The sequence below is a fragment of the Rhinopithecus roxellana genome, chromosome 4 (genome assembly GCF_007565055.1).
Source record: "Rhinopithecus roxellana isolate Shanxi Qingling chromosome 4, ASM756505v1, whole genome shotgun sequence".
NCBI lineage: Eukaryota > Metazoa > Chordata > Mammalia > Primates > Cercopithecidae > Rhinopithecus > Rhinopithecus roxellana.
Window position 1 is genome coordinate 131,426,794 of NC_044552.1, and position 11,976 is coordinate 131,438,769.

Sequence of the window (11,976 nt, forward strand, 5' to 3'; positions counted from 1 at the left end):
GATAAGCCTCTTCTCAGAGGTTCTCTGGGATTTATTAGACAATATGAAGACAGTGACTTTCAATTTGGAAGATACGATCACCCTTTTTAAACATAAAAAATGTCACCCCCACCTGTTTGTTGTACTTGCAGTATCTATGATGAATAAAATACATTATATAATACATAGTACACATACAAAAAGCTGTTTTATCTTTATCAAACGTGGTTTTTGTTTGTTGTTTTGTTTTTATTTGTTTGTTTGTTTTTAGATGGAGTTTTGTTCTTGTTGCCCAGGCTGAAGTGCAGTGGCATGATCTCGGCTCACTGCAACCTCTACCTCCTGGGTTCAAGTGAGTCTCCTGCCTCAGCCCGCCAAGTAGCTGGGATTACAGGTGCATACCACCATGCTCAGCTACTTTTTTGTATTTTTAGTAGAGATGGGGTTTCATCATGTTGGCCAGGCTGGTCTTGAACTCCTGACCTCAGGTGATTCACCTGCCTCGGTCTCCCAAAGTGCAGGGATTACAGGCATGAGCCACTGCGCCCAGCCTAGTGAAGGTTTTACGTGAGTTATTAATCATAAAGTTAATACTTACACTTTAAAGATAATAATACATTTACTATTTATGTATAAAAGGTACATTATTTATTTAATCTACAGAAAATGTATAAACCAAAAATAAAATCCTAAACCCCCCACTGACCTAATGAACTCCCTCTTGGGAAGACCTCAGAAAAACCTTAAAAAGTGAGTTCCCAGCCTATCAGGACAGGAGGTCAGACATACCCTAAACTCCTAAAGAGTTTAGACACAACAACTTACCAGCATTATGTTATAGTAGAGATCATAAGTCTGACAGAACACTCTTTGTGGCAATAAGATACTAAATTATAAACAAGAGGCCCTGCTAGGCAAGGGTTAAGTCATGCACTCTTGCACTTAAAGAATAACTATATTCTGGCATCCAGGAGGCTTTTCTTCTCTGGCAGCTAAACGAGCACTGGCCTTGAGAGACGCAATATTTTAACAATTTGCAGCTCCACCAGATGCTGACTAACTGACCCCCAACCATTTTCCCACAAGCCGTAACTACATCTTTGATTGGACAAGAGACCAATTTCAGTAACTTTCTCCTGATAAGACCACTGACCGTGGACTGATTCTGGCCAGTTTACAGAGGCTGCACAGTTGTGTCTTTGTGTCTTGAAAAGAGCAAAATTGTGTCCTGAAAAGACCCAGTTAGGCCTAATTGTAATACATTTAAATGTTTCGTCTCCACCTGCAGGTGAACCTGGGTCGTGTGTAACATGCATGTTTGTTCCCTAGCCTGCATCATGACCACTTTCATGAATGTCTATAGCTCCTGTTGAATATGTATGTTTAGCTAACCCATTCATCAAATATCTTCTACCCCAATGCCTTCTCCTTCAAAGTGCCTGGCTTTCGTGTTAGCCCTCCCAGCTTGCCACATGGCCACCTTGCAGGTTGTAACCCTTTATAAGAAATAAAGTCTCCTTTTCCAAATTTATAGATCTTGTGATTTTTTTTTTTTTTTTTTTTTAAATTAGCTCAAACGCCTGCATTTGAGCCTCAGGGTCTACTACTTATTTCGGGTCTCAGAACCCATGGTTGTTCTACATTTCCTCCCCTTGAATCTGGGCAGACTTATGACTGATTCAACAAATAGAATACAGTGGAATGATCCTAATTATTTCTGAGGCTGGGTCATAAATTGCTATGGGGTAACTATTAGACACATGTAATATAATGTTGAGAGAGAGGGAGGACCTTGGGGATGATTTCATCAAGCAATTCAATGTTACCCCTAAATCCTGCTTTCCTTCTTTCTCCATTCTGCCATCTGTAATATGTTTATTTCTTTCTAAGTCTGGTTTTCTTCCTAAGTCTGGCTTTCTTCCTGGTCAAAAAATAGCTGCCAACAACTTCTGGGGTAGCATGACTCCTTGGAAAAAGAGGGAGAGAGGGAAAGAGATTTGAGAGAGAAAGGGAAGCTGTAGGAGGAAAAAGCAGCAATCATAGATTAATCCATTGTCAACTACCTTCCAGTGCTGATGTTGAGAAGTCAGGTAGCATTCTCATCCCTTATCATTTTTATGTGGCTTTTAAAAATTGTGGGAATTTTTGGAATCTTTTAATCCGTAGGTTCTAATGTTCTGCCATATTATACCTGGTCATGCATCATTTTCAATCTTTTATTTATACGGAAACTTATGTTCTTTAGTTTAAGGATGTTTTCTTGTGTTATTTCCTTGAAAATTTATTTCTCTCCATTTTCTTCTTCTTTTTTCTTCTCCTGGAATTCTTAATAGTTGGATGTTGGCACTTCTGAATTGGTACCTTAATATTCTAAGTTTTCCCTTTTATCTTTTCTGGGTTTTTTTTTGTTGTTGTTGTTCTTTTTCTTCTAAGAGATTTACTTTGCTTTCTTGTTAAAAATTAAGAGTTAATTCCATTTTTGGATTTTAATTTCCATCACTTTTATTAAAGGATAGCATTCTGTTCCTGTTTCATGAATATGACACTTAGTTTCATCTCCTTGAGAATATTAACCATGACTTCACTGATGTTTTCTACTGCCTTCTGTCTGTTCAAATGAAGTCCTTTTTTGTCCATTTATTTGTTTGTATCTCTATTTTTGTGTGTTTATGCTGAAGTATTTCCTCAAATATCTAGAGATCTTTGGCTATCTCTTCATATTTAACAGTGAGTCATTAGGAAACTGATCAGAGGCTCTATATTGGTGGCCAGATTTTGCCATCAGATACTAGTGAGCTTTGTTATGTGGTAATCAGTTGGTAAGCAAGCTTTTCATTGTGAAAATTCCAAACATGAAAATCGTAGGGTTTTGGGGTTGTTTCTAAAGAGCTCTGTTAATTTCTGCGTGGGTGTATCTTGTGGGTGCAGGCATTCTGGAATCAGGAGAAGAAACTGGAGCCCTACCATTCAATCAGCAAAAGTTACTTACTCCTCTCTTTTCAGCTTTGCTCCCCACCCTTGCTGTCTACTATACTTGGGATGATCTGGTATGGAAATACTTCCTCTCCATTTTTTTGGAGACCTTGATCTCCATGTGTAGGCAGGAGGAGGAAGAGTTACTTGAATTCAAGGGAAGGGTGATGGGACCGGGGGCAGGGCTACCAGTGTAGTGGATAGATGAGCAACCAACCCCCTAATTGCAATCACACACCTTTTTCTTGCCTTAAGAGTTCCCTGAAAATACCAGATATACAAGGGTTCTGAGCCTCATTGGGCCTCTGTGAGGGTAGATTGACTCAATTCCTACTGGTATCCCTATCCGTAGGTCCTTAGGTGGCAGCTTTCTTAAGTCTATTCCTACTCTTCTGTCTGCTCTCCTAACTTCAAAAGATTATTAATGTTGCTCATAAGCTATTGTCACCTGTCATATTTTCTTTGTCCTTGTGAATTTGTGACTTTTTTCATGTATTTGCTGCATTTAAAAATGGTTCAGGAGAAACAATATTAAAATGCTGATTGATTTGCCATACTTATCTGGAAAACCTCTCTCCTTTTTGCAGTCCAAAATGTTTTCTCTAATTTTTTTGCTCTTAGACTCCCAGATTGCAAATGCGGGCAATCCAGAGTTCATTTTTCGCTCTACTTTGTCATCATCGGTGGTGGAGATCACTGTCATGTGACTCTCCAGCATACTAAACATCTGTAGCCCTCTCAAGGCAAGCTCTGCCTGACTTCTGCTGTCTCTCAATCCTTCAGCCTCCAGGGCATCCTGACAGAGATGGGAATCAAGAAAGAAGGTACAATGTGCCAGGAGAAACCCAGGAAGATCTCGTCACTGGGAAATGTGGGATTTAGGCCATTGGGAAATATAACCTAGGCTCGTTATGTTTTATTTCACTTGAGTGTATTCTGAAGAAACAGAAGAGGATATGTAAGAGGAAAAGGTGAAGAAACTGCACATTGTGGCAGAAAATGACAAATCTTGGAACATTTTTTAAAAATGGGAATAAAAACACAAGACAATTTTTTGGGGGCCGATCATAGAATTTATTGGAATAGCTTTATCTAATTGCCATGCAATTCAATACCAATTATGTGTCTCCTTAAATAGGTGCCAAATTAACTTTGAGGAATGCACTATTTGATTAGAATAGTAAACAGTCTACACATATATTCAATATTTATTGTCTGTTGATGTTGTAATCAGCAGAAAAGGAGCTTATTGACAGCTGGCTGCAGAGAGAAGCAAAGAGTATTAGTACAAAGGGCCCTGATAACGATGAAATATTTTTGGAGCTGGAGTCAACTACAGAGTTTAGGACTCTCCATACCAGCCAAGAAGCATTGAGCAGATCAAGGAAATAGATCTTTTGCTTGGAATTGTGGATAAAACTAATAACCTCTAAGTCTTGGTCTCTTCTTATCTGTAATGTAGAGAAAATAATTACTCCTAACTCTTAGGATTATTGTGTGGATTAAACTTCTGAAATATAGTAATTGCTCAATAAAAGTTAGTTGTTGTTATTATTATTTCTTTTGGTAGGAAAATTGTTGCTGGAGTTATAATTGTTACCATTATTTGTTTCATGAAGTTCTGAAGGTAACCTGGGCCTTGAGGGCGACTTATAATAAATGAAGGAGGTAGTCACTGGCCAAGGTGTAATTACATCAGCCTTCAAGGGGAGGAAACAAAGGTCACTGAAAGTTATGGGACTAAATTCAGAGACACATTTACAATTGTTAGCTTCTCCTTTGGTGGATTTTTGTTGGCAGGCCGAATCTCTATCTCTCATAACTCACTGTACTTTTGTCTATCCTACAAAGACTGTTTACTGATGACCCTCCAATGACTACAACAGCACTAGACATACTGGGTGCTTAATAAATAGTTGCTGAATGAATGGATGAATGAACGGATGGATGGATGAATGAATGAGGCAGAAGAGTTTGTTTGCTGTGGTGGTTGTTTTGCGCATCAGAAGCTCATGTGCTATGGTTACTTACAGCTTGAAATAGCAAGAGAGAAGATGAGTTGGCAATTATTTTTCTTTGATTGGGGGTGTTCTATAGTTTTTAAAAAATTATCAGTGTTTTGGCAGCTTTTATCATACAATGTTTGGACGATAAATGACTACTTTGTTGCAGAAAGGTAACACATGTCTCCTATATTCTATGAAATAAAAAACCTTTCATCTCATTGCTGAATTTTTAGAGCAATGTTTTATAATTAGAAAAATAGAAATAAACCTTTGCCAAAAGTGAAAATTTTGGGGACGAATAAAGAGCAATCTAGTCTTAGGTATGTGCGAATCAGGGAACAAGAGCCATATACACACAGGAGTTTGCTGCAGCGGGAGAAAGGGTACTAGCTGTTCTGCCAGAGAGCTGCAGCTGACAGGAGTTCCACCATGGACAGGTCTGGCTGATGAGGCTGTTGTTGAGTAGAACATTCACCAGGTAATTAAAGAATAAGAGTGAAAAATGGAAGATTTGGATAAAGGTGGAATATTAGTGAGGCCTCAGACTCTGGGTTGAGAGAGACTAGATAACAAAGAGAAAACTAGACAGTGAATTAAGATAGGGGAGTTTATGTAGTAGGTTTGGAGCAGAGATATCGATAAAGCAGGAATGGGGCAGCAAGTGGCCTCAAGGAACCATTAGTTTGCGTGTTCTAAGTTAGTACCATGGTTTTCAAAATGGGGTCTATTGTAGTGTCCTCTTGAGGAGCTCAAAGCTGATTGAAACATGCCAGGTATTTTTTTGGTGCTTAGGGACAAGTGACTTTCATTTTACTTAGGGCTAAGAGATGCTTACTAGTAACCTACTAAGAAAGCCAAGGGTTGCTAACATAACTATTTATAAACTAAAAGTAATGTACTATTAGAGTTGATGAAAAATCGAATTCAGTAGTCTACTGACAAGGCTGATTGACTCCCAATACCACAAGTGTATATGTTGTGAGGGTTGTATGGCATATACACATGATGATGGTTGGAATTCTTACACTTTTTTGAAAGGGTACTTTGTTAACAGTATCATCAACATTTTCGTGAATTGGTCATGATTTTCGGTTGCTACCATTCTGGCTATTTAATGACTAACTGAATTTAGCTTTGTTACTATAAATTTGTTGGTTGTTTGATTAGACATTTGCAAGTAGTGACACATATTTGTAGCAGTGCTATTTGGGGCTTAATTTTTCCCAAAACTAGAACTCGAGATGTAGATAATTCTGTCTACATCTATTCTTTCTACATCTATCTATTCTATCTGCATCTACATCATTCTATCTACATCTATATCTATTGCTAGAGTAGATATATAGAGGAAACCTGCTGTGTTTGCTTATAGAGTGATGGTTTATTTTTATCACTCAGTTCTTTCTCTTATTGAAAATCAGACTTGGTGGAGCATGGGGTCATTTTCCTTACTTGGATGAACTATAGTCCAAATAGTTTGAGATACAATGTTTAGGCTGGGTGTGGTTGCTGATGCCTGTAATCCCAGCACTTTGGGAGGCTGTGGTGGGAGGCTTTCTTGAGACTAGGAGTTCGAGACCAGTGTATACAACATAGTGAGACCTTGTCTCTACAAAATAAATAAATAAATAAATAAATAAATAAATAAATAAATAAATGGCCGGGTGTCTACTTGTATGTTGGTGATATTTAGGGAAATGTCCTAAAGAGCCAAAATTCCATTGAAAATTATTAGGTTACTATAAAAGTCTTAACTTCACTTTTATTATCAAATACTTGGAAGTGTAGGTGTCGTGATTCAGGAAGACTTGACTACAAAGCATGCAGATAGACCAGTGTGAGGCAGGAGAAAAAACGAGAAAGCACGGATCTGGTAAATCTGGGGCTAAGGAAGCAAACAACCCTGTAGCTTGGGTTTCTAAGAACATGGTGTCTGGGGAGGTGGGAAATTCCAAATTGAGTGAATTAGGATATCAATTCCTATAATCCAGGTAGTCTGACATTGGAGGTTACTTGAATCCAGAATTTGAGTCCAGATTCCTAGATTGTTAACTGAGCAAAAACCTATATGGCCCTAGACTATTTATATTCCAGGTCTAATTACTCCCTGCTGCGGTTTGGGCTCAACCCAACCCAAATCTAAACATGACAACATATGAAGAGAGGGACAAGAATGCTGGGAATGAAGATCTGAGCCCAGGAATGATTTTCTGGACAGGTTTAGGTGTTCTCAGTGGTTTTTTTTTATGCAGTGGCCCATGTAATGGGAGACGGGGGTGAGGGGCAGGGAGGAGAGACTAGAAAAAGGCCCTCCAAAGCAACTTACTAGCCTCTCTTTTAGGATCTGCCAGAATCCAAGACGACTCTTCATTTTGGGCTACACTACAGGTTTCTTTCAAATACAATAGGACAAAAATTGAAGAACACCAAGACATACAGAAGTGCGAAAGAGTTCTTTCTCCTTTTGTTCCCCATCAAATCAAGTGCTAAGTATTCAAGTATTACCTACATTGCTTTCAGCCCTCTTCCAGATGTGGATAGCTGTGATAGGCCTGCATCCTAGAGCAGGGTGTGGTTCATTTAGACAGGCGGCGAACACAAGGCAGTTCTGCCCACCTGGGCAACAGTTTCAGCTGTGTGGGGAGGATTATGACCTTGTTATCACCTCCTTGGGGCAGAAATCATGGGCCCATGTGATGTTCTACGATTGTTTTTCTTTATTTGAGATACAGAATGGAAACATTTCTTCCCAATTTATTTATAGAGACACAAACATCAAAAGGACAAGAAAGATTTCTTTAAAAAGAATTTTTAAGCCAGAGATTTGCAGGTGTTACATTTTCTTTCATTGCAACCTGTCTCTAGGGAAGGTGTGAAAGATCTTGGCACACTTCTTTTACTAACGGTGGTCACAGCCCATCTGGGAGGAAAAATCAGTACACAGTAATGTCAGATATCTCAAGGCTCAATTAGGAGGTTTTCCTGAGTCTCCAATATTTCTCTCTGGAGGGTCTCATCTGCTGCACACCACCATCCTTCACACCAGAACAGGAGCCCCAACAATGCAGGGATTCTTTTGGTGTGTTTCGTTCAGAGTTGTGTCTTCAGTGACTAAAACAATACCGGGCACATAATAGGTGCTAAATAAAAATTGTTGAACAAATGAACAAATGCCCTTCACCTCATTCATCATGAATGGAGGTGATAATATATAGCTAACATTTATTAATATTTTACTACATACTTGGCAATGTACTAACTACTTTACAAACTTTTTTTTTTGAGACAGAGTCTCACTCTGTCTCCAGGCTGGAGTGCAGTGGCATGATCTTGCTCACTGCAGCCTCTGCCTCCCAGGTTCAAGCGATTCTCCTGCCTCAGCCTCCTGAGTAGATGGGACCACTGGTGTGTGCCACCATGCCCAGTTAATTTTTGTATTTTTAGCAGAAATGGGGTTTCACCATGTTGACCAGGATGGTCTCAACTTGACCTCGTGATCTGCCCGCCTCGGCCTCCTGAAATGCTGGGATTATAGGCGTGAGCCACAAACGGTATTATTATTATTATTTACCTATTTATTTTAGAAAAAAAGTTTTATTATTAAGATAATTTAAAAGAAGACATTAATAGAAAATGAAAATAAATTATGAACCCTGTCAAACCCTTTCAATTCAATGTTCTAGTTCTTCATTTCCTAGATACAACTCTGTACCGTGGTCATAATTTTTCCGTCTCGTGAATAGGAGGAAAAATGATAGGAGTGGAGACTATCCCGAGGAATACTTTTGAGATTAGTGGATAGGTGTTCAATGAATAAGTCAAGTATATCTAAAGAAACACTGAACGTACATGTATATCACAGTCAGTATCTCATATCGTGAACAGTTAGTCAAAATAGCTTTCTCTTCCCTAACCATTTTGCCATACTACAATGATCTACTTAAAATACAAATTTCACAACTGCAATGATTCTTTACTGCCCACAATTAATGCACTGTTTCATAAACTATGTTCTACCAATTATACATTGCCTATATATGTTTAATCGTCACTATAAAGAAATAATGAACAGGCGTGGTGGCTCATGCCTGTAATCCCAGCACCTTGGGAGACCGAGGCAGGGGAACCACTTGAGCCCAGGAGTTTTGACAGCAGCCTGGGAAACAGAGTGAGGCCTTTTGGCTACAAAAAAATTTAAAAAAAAAAAAATTATCAGGGTGTGGTGGCACGTGCCTGAAGTCCCAGCTATTTAAGAGGATGAGGTGGGAGGATCGAGTTGAGCCCAGGAGCTTGAGGCTGCAGTGAGCCAAGATCATGCCACTGCACTCCTGGGCAAGCCCTTGTCTTCAAAAAACAAAAAAAAATTAAGAAAAGTAACGTGTTGAACAAACATCAAGTATGAAGTATACTAATACAGTGGATAAATGCTACTCCAACTCTGATCCACTGACTGCCAGGATCAGCATGACACTGCAGATGAAACTCAAGAATCTTTCAAAAGAGACTATCCAGCTGATTGTTCTGAATGTGAAAGTTTTAGAAGCACTGTTCCAGAGGATGAAAATGAGGGGACCTAATTTCTTCTCTCTTAGGAATCTTACCCACAAAAAGGTATTGCAAGCATCTGTTGTGGAGCTGGAATTCTTAAAACCTCTCAAAGCATGCTGTGTGAATAAAAGGACAGTGTTCAGATTTCTGACTCTAACAGACCATCTAGCCATGGAAGCCTACAGCCCTTTTAAAAGATGTACTTTCAATGCAAAAACACTATTTTATTTAATCTTTACAACACCCAATGAAGTACGTATTAATAATGATACTATTATTATTATTCCCACTTTATATTCTGAGACTAAGGGAATCTAGTAAACCCCAAAGTTATTCTGCTAGGAAGAAGCATAAGTGGGAGTCTGAGTGCTCCAATCCTATTCAGTGCTGTCCTCAAGAAGGTTACAATCCAGTTAGGATGATGAAATTGATGCTAGTGAAACAATTAGTCTTCCTACTTTCTCTATCAGTGCTTTTGTTTTCCATTCAGGGCAGATGAATCATCTGAGGATCTTGTTAAAGTGCAAGTTCTGTTTCAGTATGTGTGAAGTGAGTCACAAAATACTGCCTGTCTAAAAAGCTCCCAGGTGATGCCAACACTGCTGGCCCCCAGAATATGCTTTGAGAAACAAGTTTACATCCCCTTTTCCCTTCTCAGGCGTTGCTGTTGCTGGAGGCTTCTGTGGTCTAGGGCAATGTGCCCCCAAATACCTCTAACAAAGTGACTCTCATCTTCCTAGTTCTCACAATACTTATAGAACACTGGAAGTATTCTTCATTTAGGGTTTTTGATTAAGTAGATTCACTTTTTTTTTTTTTTTTTTTTTTTGAGGCGGAGTCTCGCTCTGTAGCCCGGACTGGAGTGCAGTGGCCGGATCTCAGCTCACTGCAAGCTCCGCCTCCCGGGTTTACGCCATTCTCCTGCCTCAGCCTCCCGAGGAGCTGGGACTACAGGCGCCGCCACCTCGCCCGGCTAGCTTTTTGTATTTTTTTTTTTTAGTAGAGACGGGGTTTCACCGTGTTAGCCAGGATGGTCTCGATCTCCTGACCTCGTGATCTGCCCGTCTCGGCCTCCCAAAGTGCTGGGATTACAGGCTTGAGCCACCGCGCCCGGCCAGATTCACTTTTTAAGTATGGAAATCAAATCAAGATGCATTAAAGACTTAACTGTAAAAAGTAAAACTCTAAAAAGCCTGGAAGAAAACCTAGGAAATACCATTCTGTACATAGGAATTGGCAAAGATTTCATGACAAAGACACGAAAAGCAATAGCAACCAAAGCAAAATTTGACAAATGGGGTCTAATTAAATGAAAGAGCTTCTCCACAGCAAAAGAAACAATAAACAGAGTAAATAAACAACCTACAGAATGGGAGAAAATATTTGCAAAGTATGCATCTGACAATGGTCTAATATTCAGAATCAATAAGGAACTTAAACAAATTTACAAGCAAAAAACAACCTCATTAATAAGTGGGCAAAGGACATGAACAGACGCTTTTCAAAAAAAGACATGCATGCAGCCAACAAGCTTATGAAACAATGCTCAATATTACTAATCGTTAAAGAAAGTAAATCAAATTCCCAATGAGATAACCATCTCACACCAGTCAGAATGGCTATTACTAAAAAGTTAAAAAAAACAAAACAAAACAAAACAAAAAAACAGATGCTGGCGTGGTTGCAGAGAAAGGGAAACACACACTGCTGGTGAGAGTGTACATCAGTTCAACCATTGTGGAAAGCAGTGTGGTGATTCCTTAAAGAACTAAAAACAGAACTATCATTCGACCCAGCAGTCCTATTACATATCCTGGGTATATATCCAAAGGAATATAAATCATTCTACTAGAGAGACTCATGCACATGAACGTTCATGGAAGCACTATTCACAATAGCAGAGTCGTGGAATCAACCTAAAATGCCCATCACTGGTAGACTGGATAAAGAAAATGTGGTACATATACACGATGAGATACTATGCAGCCACTAAAAAGAACAAGATTATGTCCTTTGCAGGAACATGGATGGAGCTGGAAGCCATCATCCTTAGCAAACTAACTCAGAACAGAAAACCAAATACCGCATGTTCTCACCTATAAGAGGGAGTTAAATATTGAGAACACATGGACACAAAGAGGGGAACAATAGACACTGGGGCCTATTTGAAGGTGAAGTATAGGATGAGGGAGAGGATCAAGAAAAAATAACTATCTGGGGCGGGCTTGGTGGTTCACGCCTGTAATCCCAGCGCTTTGGGAGGCCAAGGCAGGTGGATCACCTGAGGTCAGGAGATCGAGAAAAGCCTGGCCAACGTGATGAAACCTCATCTCTACTAAAAATACAAAAATTAGCCCGGTGTAGTGGCTAATCCCAGATCTGTAATCCCAGCTACCTGGGAGGCTGAAGCAGGAGAATCGCCTGAGCCCGGGAGGCGGAGGTGGCAGTGAACTGAGATCGCAGCATTGCA